Source organism: Pyxicephalus adspersus, chromosome 9 (assembly GCF_032062135.1).
Source record: "Pyxicephalus adspersus chromosome 9, UCB_Pads_2.0, whole genome shotgun sequence".
NCBI classification, from domain to species: Eukaryota; Metazoa; Chordata; class Amphibia; order Anura; family Pyxicephalidae; genus Pyxicephalus; species Pyxicephalus adspersus.
This window is the reverse complement of record NC_092866.1, coordinates 16,992,661-17,007,529: the sequence shown is the minus strand read 5'-3', so window position 1 is coordinate 17,007,529 and position 14,869 is coordinate 16,992,661. Positions and strand designations below refer to the sequence as shown.

The 14,869-nt window shown below is 38.9% G+C and overlaps 1 protein-coding gene across 1 annotated transcript in view; it reads right to left on the bottom strand.

Moving 5' to 3' along the window:
* The window catches only part of WWOX (WW domain containing oxidoreductase), a 561,627-nt gene that overhangs the window by 384,185 nt on the left and 162,573 nt on the right, over positions 1 to 14,869 (bottom strand). The gene's annotated exons all lie outside the window — the stretch shown is intronic.

The window sequence follows — 14,869 nt, the reverse complement described above, 5'->3', positions numbered from 1 at the left end:
CTCACAGAAAGGGCCTGATTTAATAAATCTATCCAAGACTGGAGATTTATCATGGGTGAACCTGTGTCATTCAGCAAACCTGGAATGGATTTCTTGCATTTTCTGAAACTACTTGCTAGTAGTTAGTGTATATATATATATATATATATATATATATATATATATATATTTTTTTTTTTTTTTTTTTTTTTAAGTTCTGGACCAGATCCATTCCAGGTTTGCTGGATCACCTGTGATAGTCTATCTTCTCCAGTCTTGGACAGCTTTAATAAAAGTTTCAGAAAACGATTAGTTACAGGAAGCCTATAGCCCTCTGCTGGTCACAGCTTCTACAACTCATACGTCAGCTTCTACAACTTTATCGTCTCAAAAGGACAAAGAGGTCAGTTTCTTTTTAAATATGTTTTTTTCTTCTAGGCATATAAATAAACTAATTCTACACTCACATCACATTAATCCTAAAAAAGTAAAATGTTTGGATATCTAAAAATTGCCATATCTGCACAAAATAAAAAGTATTCAGCATTTATGCAACATAGTCGTGCAGCCTATTGTTCTCTTAAGGTTGTTCTGCCCGTTTAGGTTAAAGAGGTTACAACAGACAGAAATATTATTCTATGGATTTGTATAAGGTGCCTATTAAAAGGACAAGCCTATAGCTTTGGAAGATTGTCTATGGAAAAGTGCAGCTTAGAGCATGGCAATGTGCATATTTGGTGGTCTAGCAGTCCAAGGTGGAATGATAAGTCTTAAAGGTCTTAAGAGAATTGTGTAATGTTCAATGTGGCCTATCCTTACAAAAAGATGAAGGGTTAGACCAATCATTTTCATGTCACAGATTTATGAGACCAACGTACTGAAGAGTTAGGGAGTTTTGCAAGGCAGGTATTACCAGGGGTTGCCATATTAGGACATGGGTTGATTTACTAAATCAGTTTAGGCTGTTTACTCTGCAAAGGGATAAATCACAAGCTTAGTAAAGGTCATAAAAATCCATCCAAAAATAATGATTGTCTGCATGATTTGGGGCTTAAAGTCAACTTAGTTTCACCACATTCAATAGGCTAAATGCAATGATCAATGATGATGTCATGAACTACTGCCATATAGCTATACTTGTATGCAAAACATAAGCCCACATTTTCAATTTGTAAGTTCTGAGAATTAAAAAATTGGCAGGGATGCTACAATATTGTACTCTGACAATACTCAACCTAAACACAAATGGTGCCTACACATACCCTTAGAATACTTCTTCTATAGCCTTATGTCCTGGAACGGTTACATTTCTGATACGTTTTTAGATAGCCCATGCCCCTTTCTAATGGCCAGAAGACCACCCATCACATTTTTAAAGCAGTGGTACCAGTGTTATGATCCAGGTACCACTGCAAGACAGCAAAACCAGTTCCTAGTCCTTCCCTACATCATCGCAGTTTGGCCAAGGAAACACCCCCATGTCTGCTGAATGGTCATTGAAGGAGCAAAAGTACAGAGGTAAGTCATCACTCGACTTTTGTCAGTATGTTCCCTATTAGCTTAAGTACTGCAATACCATCCCACTGGTACCTTGTGTTGCCCTCTCTTTGCCACTTTAGCTTTAGTAGAGGTTTACAGGGGGCTAAAATATGGTTATTATTATTATTTTTATTCTATTATAAATCATGTGTTTTACTGCAGCAGCACTAAATATATAAAAATCACATTAGCAGTAACAGCATTGCTGGCATTAGCTACTAGTAGCTAGTTGGTCTAATTTCCATTTAATCTTTAAATTAACTTCACACATATTACAAGGCCGGGACAATGACCAACAAACAATAATTGATGTGAAATTAGCAGTTTGTGCCCATTAAAAGTCCCTGCGTTCAGAGAGATAGTTGATGCAATATTTAATCACTTTTTCCCACTTCTTCCAGTGCGGCTGAATTTTTGTAATTAATTAGTAACATGCAGGGACAGCTGAACATTATTGAGTAAGAGCATTTAGGAGAAACAGATGAAATATTGGTAAGCCATGCAGACCACAGTATAAGTTTGTGAGGGGGGTTAGAGGTTAATCCCTATTGATTTTTCAAGTCTCCGTACAGCACCATTGGGGAAGGCCTGTTCTGCTGGCAATCAGCGAGCACAAATACATTATAAATCTTACTGCCCACTCTTGCTGATCACAGGCACTTACCTCCTCTGCTAGTGATCGCTAAAGAGATAAAGGAAGCTGAAAAGGGCAGGAAGCCATGGCCCCTAAAAATGCTGCCACGTAAAGACATAAAGGGGTTAATGGTACATGAATGAAACATACAATTATGTCAGTATCAAGTTGGGGCCATTTATACTATGTGATAATCTTGTCCCAGTCAGCATTCTGCAGGAATGGAAACAACCCCAAAGGGAGGGCAATTATTTACCCAGGGAGGGGGGTGCGGCACAAAGTCAGCACCTTTGCAATAAACATAAAAAGTTGGCAGATGTCTTTTGAACAATTTTTCTTAAAATGATTTACAGAAAAGCTATCTTAAAAGCTTTTATCTCACTGGGTACATGTTCCCACAGCTTCCTTCCCTGACACCTACAGCAATGGTCTTATTGCCATATTTAGGGGTTGTTCAATTAAGTTGTAAAGTCACCAAGATAATAATGAGAAATGACAAAAATTGACCTTATTTCTCTACTCAAAGGGCTATTTTTAAAACAGGGCTTCTGACATACCCTCAAATGTGGACCTGTACAAATTCCCACAAGGGAATGTTTGAGGGAGTGTCTGACTCCCTTTTTTATTAAATAGAGCCAATAGAATTTTCCCTTGACTGGATTGACTGGTTGAACACAAATCCTTTGGTAACCATACCAGTTGACATACATGTAATAATATTCACTAATTTATAGTTTTATGTAACACAAATATAAAAAATATTTTTTTTTGCTCTTGATTACAAGCTGGAAATTGATTGGATTTTGCAATACATCTAATTTGCATGGTTTTTCAATTTGCAGTCCCTTCTAACCGTATCATAACTTAGCTAATATAGGTAGTATCTGTGTTTATATTGATTATGTCCACATCTCTGGGGTATGTCAGTGATTTTAAATAACAAATGTTAAATATCATAAATGCCAAAAGACAAAATTGACGTTTATATCCGCCTGAGTGCTGAAAACAACATATGGCAAAACAGAAGTGAAGAAATGTTTTTTCAAATCTGTTCGGCCAAAGCAAGCAAATGATATGTGGTATATAAAATGCTGCTTTTTACCTCCGCTCAAATCTGTATATAAAGTAGATTAATAAATAGATAGATAGAAGATACATTTTTTATAATAAATATTTTATGCGAAAAGTGTATTTGTATTTCTGTCTATCTAGACCAGGGGACGGCAAACTCCGGCCTTTAGGCCAGTAGTGCGTTTCGGCCTAACACCCCCTGACCAATCCGGCCTACTGCCGGCCGGCAACCCGAAGGGTCCGGAGCCGCGAGTTGCCGGCCAGATCTGCCAGGGTGCGTTAGGAACTACCAGAGTCGGAGCCGCTGGTGCTCGGGTGCTGTCTCCTTGCTGTTGCTCCCCTTTACCGCTGCCGGCGGAAAGTTCCCTGAAGGTAAATCCCTTTGCTCCGCAATGCATACGGAGGAGAGGGATTTCACTTCAGGGGATCTTCCCTGGTGGTGGGCGGAGCCAATAGGGCGGGATTCAGAGTCCGGCCTAATGTACTCCTGCCCACCCCATAAATGGCCTAGTGGCCATAAAAGTTTGCTGACCCCTGATCTAGACTAAGGATTTACCAAATTGTGCCACACAGCACGGACCTGCCATTCAGATCCCTTCCCCAGATATGAAAGGCAATAGACTGATGGGTTTATCTCCCTATCACTCTCACCTCCTATCGGCATTTCACTTGTTATCACAAGCACTGCAGCACAATTGATTGGCTCCTCATTCTCCTTCTCCCTCCCACAATAAGGATTGCAATGCATTGCAAGAAGGTGATACCAAGTAAAATTTACGAAAAAAGAGCATAATATGAAACAGTGGTCATCAACCTTTTGGTTGTCATGGATCACTAATTTTAAGGACTATGGACCGTGCATGCCCTGGGAGCCGTGTGTCAGTCAAAGGGGAAGACACTTCCCTTAAAGGGACCTCATGATGCCAGAACCTGTCCACCGCTCTGAGCCTACAAACCGTATGGGGGCACTAGGGGGTGCACGGCCAGAGCCGGGGACCACCAAAATAATCTCCAAAGACCATCGGTTGGTGATCGCTGATATAGAGCAGCCTTCATAGCATTCTTTTTAGCAAGGGGGAACCCTGGAAATAACTTTCAGATCCCAGGGAACCCCAGCTATATTTTCTATATCCACAGCTCACAGTACATTAATGCCTACATTACTAGCCACTGAAAAGAGCGTCACCCTTATAGATTAACAGTTTCTGGACTACAATCCTCTATAAGAAAGAAATTGGGTAAGGGTAATATTGGTAACCCTCAACAAAGAATTTATTGCTACAGACAATGCATAACAAGGTTACCATGATGGACCTCCCTGTTTCAACCCTTTTGACTGGTTTAGTGTTGCAGAGTCCAGGAACCTTTAGCTTGGTAAGGGACCCTGGAACAGTGAAACTTTTGCTTGTACTTGTACTAATTGCCTGGATTTCAGTTTTAAAAGGACTTTATCAATGAGGGGAAGTGGGGTCCCACAAGGGAAACTGCTGCAAGTATAAAGTTCAAGATCCTTCACACAGCTGCAGTAGTCTAAACCTTCAACACTTTTGGTGCCCAAGCTTTTTCCCATCTTTGTACCACTGTCCTAAATAAACAAAGAACAGACAACCAACAATAATGGGACGATGGTAATGTGTGGAAGTTTGCCCCTATGTCCTGGACTCAAAAAAACCTACTGACTTTGTTTGTCAGAATGGTTCAGAATTTGGCAACTATTGATTAGTCTTTGAGGCTGCTGTAGTTATGTTCAAGCACACCTAGGTACCTTCACTTTAGTTTGCCCCTTCTCCCCCCAGGGTCTCTTAAGTTGTCATTTGCATGTTGTTGTTAGAGAGTTGTGTGGTCCCACATCTTGGGAGTATGCCAATTCCCTTCCATTACCATTAAAAAGTAACTGTCTTACTCCACTGGTGGATTATCTATATTTGCAATATAATATTGCAAACCTCAAGAGAATATCAACTTCAAAGTACCTTTGTGGAAGACACAAATTACTGGAGAACGAGGCCATCGGTGGCCTTTTTCCTATGATATGTGGATAGCCAGAAGGTGTTCAACTCAGTGGCTGCTACATAACCTATATAAAAGAAGATGCACTTAAGCGACCTCCACCAGAACATGGTGGATGCAAGACACATACATAAGATTTAATTACAAAAAAAGAAAAAAAAATCAACAGCGGTTAGAAATTCAATTAAAGGATTTATGCAAAGGTTTGCTGGGTTTTTATATGCCGTTACTGCTTATATAATGAGCTTTTCATATTAAAAATCAATAGGTAATCTACAGTGGAAGATCATCCCCTTAAATACATTTTTGAAATCAATTTGAAAAATAGTCCATCAACGGTGCTGACTTCTCTCGCTGTTCGATTAGTCTAAGAGCAATATTTAGATTGTCGGACGTGCCGTGGAATAGCTATGCCTGGATTTAGCTTTCAAGTGGTTTATACACTGTGTGCCCTGGATAATCACACTTATTCAAGAGTGTGTACAATTGATAAATAATTAATTGGATGAGCCAGGGAAATAGAGAAAGTGGAATTATGTCTCAGTCCCCTAATACTTGGTGGCTTATGTCTTGATGGCTTGGGAGATAGAAACCTTTAACCACTTGAGTTTGCAGAGCACTGATCTTGATACAAAGCAGACAAGGCTGTGCTGGAGGAATAATCACTTCATCCTATGGTAGCTCTATCCTAAATAAACAGAAGATACAATTGCCCCTGAACCTACATGGATATGTTTTATTCACAGTTTACAGATAGCATGGGTAGTCTGTAGACTATTTAGAAGAACTGGTTGGAAGGATTACAATAAAATGATTAAAACATGAACTAATTTCTAATAAAAAAAGCATTAGGTATGTTGGGTCAATGCAATGCAGTATCTTTCACAATCCTTTCCAATGACAATCCTTCACAATCCTTTCCAATGACTGCACGATGCATGAAGGAGTGCCATTCTGCTCTATAGAGAGGAGGGAGAGAATGACGCAGCGGCACCCAGCTGCACTCTCTCCCTTCTCACTTCCATTACAATTGTTCGTCCTCAATCGTCCATAGATCCGCAAGGACCATCGCTCGGATGATGAGCACTGTACACACGCAGGATTCTCATCCGATTTCAGCCCTGAGCCGATTATCGCACGAGAACTATTGCATATGTGTACATATCCAAAGAGTGAAAGGGGCAATAGGTAACTAAAGCTCTGAAAGGTTTTTGCACCGCGCTTATGAGTATGGCTATACACAAAGTGTATTGTGACTGTCTGGTGGAGCCCAAAGAAACACAATAAACACCAAAGACCTTCAAATAACCCATTGGCAACCAATGAAATTATAGTTTATAGTGCCCAAGTCAAAAATGTTTTCTGGCCAGTTGCTATTTGTTGCAGTACACACACTACTCTTTTTGTTACTGGATTATTTTGTTTATTTTTTCACAAAAACTGAGTAATTTTATCAGATTTGCAATGCCTTTGCAATGCCTTTTTTGTAAATGACACATTAAAAGAGCTGGTTATAAATCATGTTATTTGGCAGTAAAGACAAAGTAGCAAAGGTCTTTTGATAGACGCATATGCTCTGAACTTTTTACACTGCATCCAACTAAGCGATTTATCAAGAACAAGAAGTTTTCATTATTTAAACAGCTCCAGACGCTTTCCGAAAGGACACAATAATAGAGATTCTTCAGATCATTAGAACTTCAGCCGGTAAAGTAACAAATATATGAAATGATGTTGCGACTCATTTATCAGTGTCTGGAGGAAGAACTCATGTTGCTGCCTGTAGTAACCAATCATGCTTTATCTTCAGGGCTGGATATGAATTTATGAGCTTTGCTAGGAAACCTATAGTGCAGGGGTCAGCAAACTTTTTTGGCTACTAGCCCATTTTAGGGGGTCAAGGAGGCACACTAAGCCGGACTCTCCCAAGTCCCGCGCTGATGGCTCCGCCCCCACCAGAGACACCCCTGAAAGAAAATCGCTCTCCTCTGCAATGCATACAGAGGAGAGGGAATGCCCCCTTTACCCCGGCGTAACAAGGAGGCTCAAGAGCCGTATGCAGCTCCAGAACTGGTTGTCAACCCCTGCCGGCCAGGATTAGGCCAGATCCACCAGGAGGGCGTTAGCCCGGAACAGACTACTGGCTAGGCCGTATCTGGCCTAAAAGCCGGAGTTTCCCTACCCCTGCTATAGTGTGTCACTCCCCTACCCATATCATGTAATATTAACAGATGTAGTTAGACTTTAACTACAGATAAATGGTTTCGCCCCCTTTTAATGCCAATTCTGCATGTAGATCCTAGGATGTTAGTATGCTAGTTCACTAATTCAAACTTCTGAAAGGATGCTTGTACAGTAGGAAAACTCTTTGCAAGTGTTTCTTCTAGGAGTACCATGTTAAAAGTCACAATACCCTCTCTACAAGCCTTGGAGCTGTCTCCGGACCAAACAAAGTGTAGGGCTAAGAGAGCTAAAAAACGAGAGTAAACATTTAATTTACTATGCTTCCAACTTTAAAATGCCAAATTTTTACAATTCAAATCAAAATTGATTTGATTCTGAACTTTAAATGATCTGCTTCTAAACTGTTTGGCCAAACATTTGTGGATAACCTGATCTATATATCTACCTAACCTACTATAGGGTCTAAAGTAAACACCCTTCCAACAATATTCAGTTCTGGTGATAAAGTTACAGGTAATGTTACATTATACAGGAACATTTTAGACAATTGTCCTCTTTCCACTTAGTGGCAACAGTTTAGGGAAGGCTCTTTTCTAATGCAGCACGGCTCTGCCACCTTGCAAACAGCCAGATTCATAAAGACAAGGTTTGATGAACTTGGTATGGAGTGACGTACACAGAGTATTAGCCTAAACCCTACTGAACAATTTTGGGATGAATTGGAAAGCTAGTTGCGAGCCAGATCTCCTTGTTCAACATCAGTTGTCAAACAATACATGCTTTTGGCTGAATGTGTACATATTTCTATAGACACACCAAGTGTCCAATATTTTGGACGTATAGTGCCTAATTTTTCAAAGCTCTCCAAGACTGGAGAAGATACACCTTCATCAGTGAAGCTTGGTAATCCAGCAAACCAGGAAGGGATCTGGTTCAGGATTGAAAACATTTGCTAACAAATAGCAAATGATTTTTAGGAAATCCACTCCAGTTTTGCTGGGTCACCCAGCTTCATCGATGAAGGTGTATCTTCTCCAGGCTTGGAGAGCTTTAATAAATCAGGCCCATAGCTGTATGTTCCTCCTGTGTTTGCTAACATGTCTTAGAAAAGAATATCATCCAACACTTAAATAGATTATGGCTAATCTGATATTAGCGTTTTTTCTTTTTTTTTTGCTTTGGTATGTATTGTAAATTGTAAGTTCCTTGGGGATTGTGTTGTTTGTGAAGAAACTGCACAATGTATTAGTATTTCACCAATACAAGAGCATAGAGTATCCAGAATAATCTGAACAAAAGAGAAGAAAATGAACAGAATATCCTACGAGAATAGTGTCCTCAACAAAACCGTCTTCCAAGAGGCCTTGTTGATTGTAACATGAACATCTTTAAAATTTAGAGAGGAAGAAAACAATCGTCTACAATAATAAGCACATATTTCAGTTCTTATCATTTCTGGAGGGACAGCTGTGTGCTCAGTCCAAGGAAAAGACTCCCAAACAAACAAACCCATGTAATTAAATCTAACCAAAACTTAGCAAAGCCCTTTAGGTGAACTTTATAGAGGTTGTCCAGTAAAATGCATTTCCAATATGATGTGGATGAAATCCAGTTAACTAAAGGATACCTTTGTATAGTGCAAACTTTGTAGTTCATTATAGACATTTATTGTTGGTCGGATGGTTGTACAAGATATTATTTTACATTTGTGTTAATGTACACTGCAATCTTGTCCAGATTAACTGTTATCTCAATCTAAGGCCCAAATAAAGTCCAGATTTGTAAATTGGCTACTCATTTTCATTTGTAAGACAAAGTTTTCTTTCTAGGTTACAGATTACTCCCCAAAAATACATAAAATCCATGCAGATTTTCAATTGGAAAGGAAGAAAATCACTCCATTGGGGGGGAAGACAACTAAAAAATCTCATTAAAAAGTAAATTGAGTAAGGACAGATCAGTTTTTTCATGTGTGTTCCCATTTAGGAGATTTCCATATCACATAGGCTAATGTCACATGCACCAAACTTGATGATGGTAATAAATCACCAGTACTGGGATTGCTGGGATTGCTGGGATTGTACGCTTCCCCATTTAGGAGATTTTCTTTGACTGGTGTCAAATGGGGGAATTCTTGATGCTGACAACAAACACCAGGATTGCTACGAAATTGTCTGACCTAGGAGGGTGAAAGAGGTGTCGCTGCCTTGCTCCTTCATTCTCGAGTGAGTAAGATTTAGAAGAATTCTGGGTCAGAGATGTTGCAATTTCTCAGAGGAAAGCTCTTCGGCTGGACTCACTGCCAAGGTTACCCTGTGATACCCATAGCACTACAACAGAAAATGGTGGAAAATGTCCCCACTGGGGACACAAACAAGTTCTAAAGATTATCCACTCTATCTAATAATATTTCCACCTATTGACTGACTTGGTTGAACTGGAGCAACTCAGTGAAAACCTGAGTATTCACAAAGACTTGAACACTATAATAATTCCCCCAAATACCATAAACAATTTTAATATAAGCCATCTACATTGGGATTTCTTTCCCCCAGAAATGAAGACTGGGGGAAAGTATGCACAAAACCCTACTCAATTACAGACAATGTAAAACTAAAAAGTACTCATTTGTGGTCTATACCAAAACACTTTAAAACATTAAAATGAACATTACAGAAATTGGAATTGGATATTTGAAGTACAAAATACATGACAAAATAATTTATTCACAAAAATCCTTGGCCCATCCTAAAGTAGTTATCAAACCGTTTCTGACTCTGCAGTCAGTGTCAATATGAAGCCAGCCCCCCGACCGCCAAGTCTCCAAACCTCCTACAACGGAATTTGGATGATCAGGGCCTGCTGCGGCCAAATGCTTATTTGAGCACATTTTCTCTACCTCTAGGAGTACATTAATCTGGCGGCTGCAGTGTTAACGCAGCGGTGAAAGAAAGCCGGTTCTCCTGGGCAGCTCCGCCAGGTGGGTGGCATTCTACAGCAACAGCTGTAAAGGAACATTGTAATTTTCAAATTGCAATGACAGGACTAAGCTGTAAAGCTTAGCATTTGTGTAGCAAATAATATATTCATCATTAGGCAGTGTTATTGAACACTTTTGCTAGTAATCCTCAGCACATTAGAAAAAGCCCTAAATTAAAGTGTTTTTAACTTGGTAAACCCAAGTCTGAATAAAATTTCTTGGGAAATGTTGCAGGGCTGTTGCATTAGAAAAAAAAATCACTTAAACTTTATGGACCTGTTTTCTACGGGTAAAAAATATAATTGAAAAAAATTGATTGTGAAGGTGATTGTGATTAGGGTGATGTTGTATTAAATGTATCTACTGGACCCTGGGAACTTGCAAGTACACATTTTATTGATGTCAGTGTCCCTAAACTTTTACCCACCAGATATCCAAATGCTCTGCTGTACATTGCTCACTATATTTTATTATTTAATTAAACCTTGTTTTTACATTAGCAGCATCTAATCCCCCGATGGCACATCTTGGTTGCCTACCAGGCTTAGTCATAGAAGTCATATAATAAATCTTTCCAACACATTGGGTTGTATGCCCATCCTCATACCCTCCCCATTCCACAGTTACCCCACACTATGATCTCAAAATTTTTACTTTACATAAAGCCTCCCAGGGTACCTACTTCACGCATCCCAGGAGGCTCTTAGCTGCTCCTTCTGCGCATGCACATATTTTTTTTCCCCAATCTACGTCACCCGATCTTGTGCCTGTGCAGTGTGAGGTCGGGTGACACAGGAATAAAAACCTGGAAAGAGAAAGAAGATGTCGGCAGAAGGATACCGGGACGATACGGGACCCAAATGAAGAAATCTCCTGACGGATAGATGAATCTGTGGGATTAAACTTAAGTGTGTTTTTTTGTTTTAGGTTTAGTTCCGCTTTAAGCTATTAATCTCCTGGTGACCTTCTCCACCAGCCAAAGGCAGTTCTGCAGTCCTCTCCATCACAGCCTACTTGTGAAAAGGACAACAAAACCATAGAAGCCTGTGCAGCCAATGTGCCTATGTGATAGTAGTTTTGTGGGGTCCTCCTTTTAGAGACTGGGGGGCTTTTAAACCCCTACGCCTATTTAATATACAGCACTGTGCAATATGTTGGAGCTATAAAAATCCTGTTTATTATTATTATTATTATTATTATTAATAATAATAATAATAATATTAATAGTGCGTATTCTGTACAAACTCATTCTGCTGTTTTAATGGCTATACCAGCTGTGATCTGTCAGATTTGAACCTGAAAGGGCCCAGAGCTGAGCGCTTTCAGGTTTGTGTCCTAAATCCATCTACTCCATGTAATTTGGAAGCCAGTCATGGATGTCCCAGGCTATAGGACACACAAACTATCCCACTATTCACATAGGACTGAAGCTTTGTTTGCATGTATCAAAAATAAAAGATTAGGCAAAAATCACTACTGTAACAATTACATTGGCAAATAAAACGGTACGGCCAAGTCACAATGTTACTATTACAATCAGAAGAGGGACACCTAATAGGGACATCCGCTCCAGTGACAACAATCAGAGATAGGATTTCCTCCAACATGCCTGTCTCCAGGATAGGAAGTAAGAAAAAATCTCCCCCGTGGGGACACAAAGTGAAATAAAATCCAGATAGGCATTCTAACTCTGTGCCCAAAACTGAAAATAAAATTTGGCTACAACTGTGTAACTTGACATAGGGAGATCAAGTTTAGTCACATTCTCACGACATGTCATTAAACACTGTGGCCTGAGCAATGCATATACATTCACCTTCATCCGTACCCATTGCCTGAAACATGACACTGATAAAGCTATAAATAAATAAGAGTGCAATTAATAGTTTCCCTCAATTATCTGTGCTTTTTGCCTTCCCTCCTATTTCCTACACAAGTTTTAACCTAGATTTAAATGTACACACAATGTGCATGCTGGATATAATAGCAATTACAAAGGGAAATGTATAACTTAAACTGGGGTTAAAAAATACATATATTTATTTATTTTACACATGCAAGTGATATTAATTTATGTATATATAAATATATTTATGAATATGTTATGTTTAATTACACACTCATACTGTACACACACACTATATATACATATATATATATATATATATATATATATATATATATAATATATACATATATAAATTAGAGACATTGATTTTAATTTTTATTATGTTCTTTGAAAACGGAAGCAGAACTCCAAGAATCAGCTTTAGTTAATGAAGACATTCTCCTTTCTTTTCAAAGCAACTTGGCAGATGACATTAAAAGCGTTTCGAGTCGTACCATCTTTTTGAAGTCCATAAACAGTAAAGTAGAACAATGAAATTAATGCCTTTGATCTCTGCACAGTGGAAAGTCTTTGCAGTTTGTTTTAATCTACCCCGATACATTAAATTACCTGCAAACTACAGTAGGCTTGTCTTGATTTTTTATAATGTATTAAAATAGGGATTTCATTAACTGAGATGGGTGGCAGCTGATGCACCGCCTGCTGCAACGTTTCCAGCCGCTCGCTCGTGTAACAATACTAACAGAAAAGAGTGCGGATCAAAGTCCTTAATGGACAGAGATTTGCAATGCATGCATTATTAATAGTACAGACAAATATATAAGTGTAACTGGCCAATATTCTGATCAAAGAAGATTTTTTTTTCTTCTGCTGTGCAGCTAACAAGGCCTTGTCACACATTTCTATACAGTTTTTATTCTGTAATGTGCTTCAAGGAAAAAAAGAGATATCTAGAAAAACATTTTTGTAACAAACTACCGTATGACAAATGGAAACAAAAAAAAAAAGGCTCCATTAAAACAGATAATACAGTTGCAGGTACACACTTGTGGAGTAAGTCATCTTTTTGCACTTTTATCTCTCTTGGAAACCCAGAAATTTTCTTTCCAGGGTCAGATTAAGCCCCATACAGATGCTAAATAAAAGCTATAAAAATTAATTGTTTTGGTGACAGTGGCAACGAACAATGACTGTACAGACATCGTGCCAGCAGCCTGTCTGTTCAATAGAAAGGGAGGGAGCAGAATGAGCATTGCGTTCACGCCATTAGAAAAGCCGTTTATGAAGATCGTTTCTATCCCTTATTCATTCTACTAAAAATGTGTTTTTATCTGTAACCCTGTTGTAGAGGTTTCACATCACCTCCTACCCTTTCCAGACCTCTCCAAATGGTACACAGCGATAAAAACCTTTGAGAGTCAGTGCGTGACATTGGAAAACTGGTATACTAAGTATAGATTGTCTGGGCTGTAGGTTGGCCAAAAGGTTGCCAGGACCAGCTTCTAAAAAAGGGTTTTTGCAATTTAAAAACTTGTTTTAAAAACAAGCTAATTTGCAAGTTCATACACAACGCAAGCACTGATCACAGTGACCTAGCCCATGAAATGTGTTATTTATGTAAAAAAAAAAAAAGGAATCAACTCATATCTGGTGTGATGCTTTACTTCTGCTCCTATCCATTCCAGCTTAAAAAATAATGCTTTCCTTCTCTATCCACTGGCCCCTTTGGCTACGACCACTGTGAAGCAAATCATCTTCAATGTTCACAAAAGTAGTAGTGAAGCTGTTAACACCTACATATTCATCTTCTCTCCAATGCCAATGAACCAACTCTGCGTTTAGCTTGAAAGCTGCTAAATCAATGCAGCGTTGGAGGAGTAGAATAAGAGAATATAAAAAGTGCCTCAAACAACTAAAGATGAATAGCTCCATCGTTAGGTCATCTACAGAGGTTAGTAAGGGATTTTTTCAAAGATCATTTATAACTCCGAATGTGAAGATACTTCTCTGGTTACAGGTTTGCTTTATGCAGTGCTAATTAGGGCAATTTGACAAGCAACAGAGGTTTTCTTAGAAAGAACAACCTTTTGCGGTCAGAGGTCAGAAGAATCAGCATGTTAATGTCCTTGGTACCATAACAAGGATATTTTACCACCTCACTCATCATTAACTTATTATTGTAGCATAAGATGTTTAAAAAAAGAACATATTTTTCACCCTTCCTTTTCATAAAACCGTTTAAAAAAGGTCAATAGGTTTAAAAGGGTTTGTACGTAACCACAAAAGTGTCAAGGCAATGCTTTATTGCTGCACTCTCATTTGATTGTGTATTTGACATTGTGTTTTGGAATTCATACTTACTAAAAAGAACCCGTCCAAGAAGACTCTAGCAGCTTGGGACTGGCTGCTTATTGATTCCCATGTGCTTTGATCCACATCATCTCATATACAATAAGCCATTTGCAGCGTTTCTTTGTGCAATGAGCTATGGGCTAAAAGGCTTAGACTCCGGCTCTATTGTAGAGAGTGTAATGAAATGGTACATCAGTAGACAATAATACAATGATGAGATAACGTGAGGACACAAGTGTCAATACGGCAAAATTACACAGGCATCACTTTC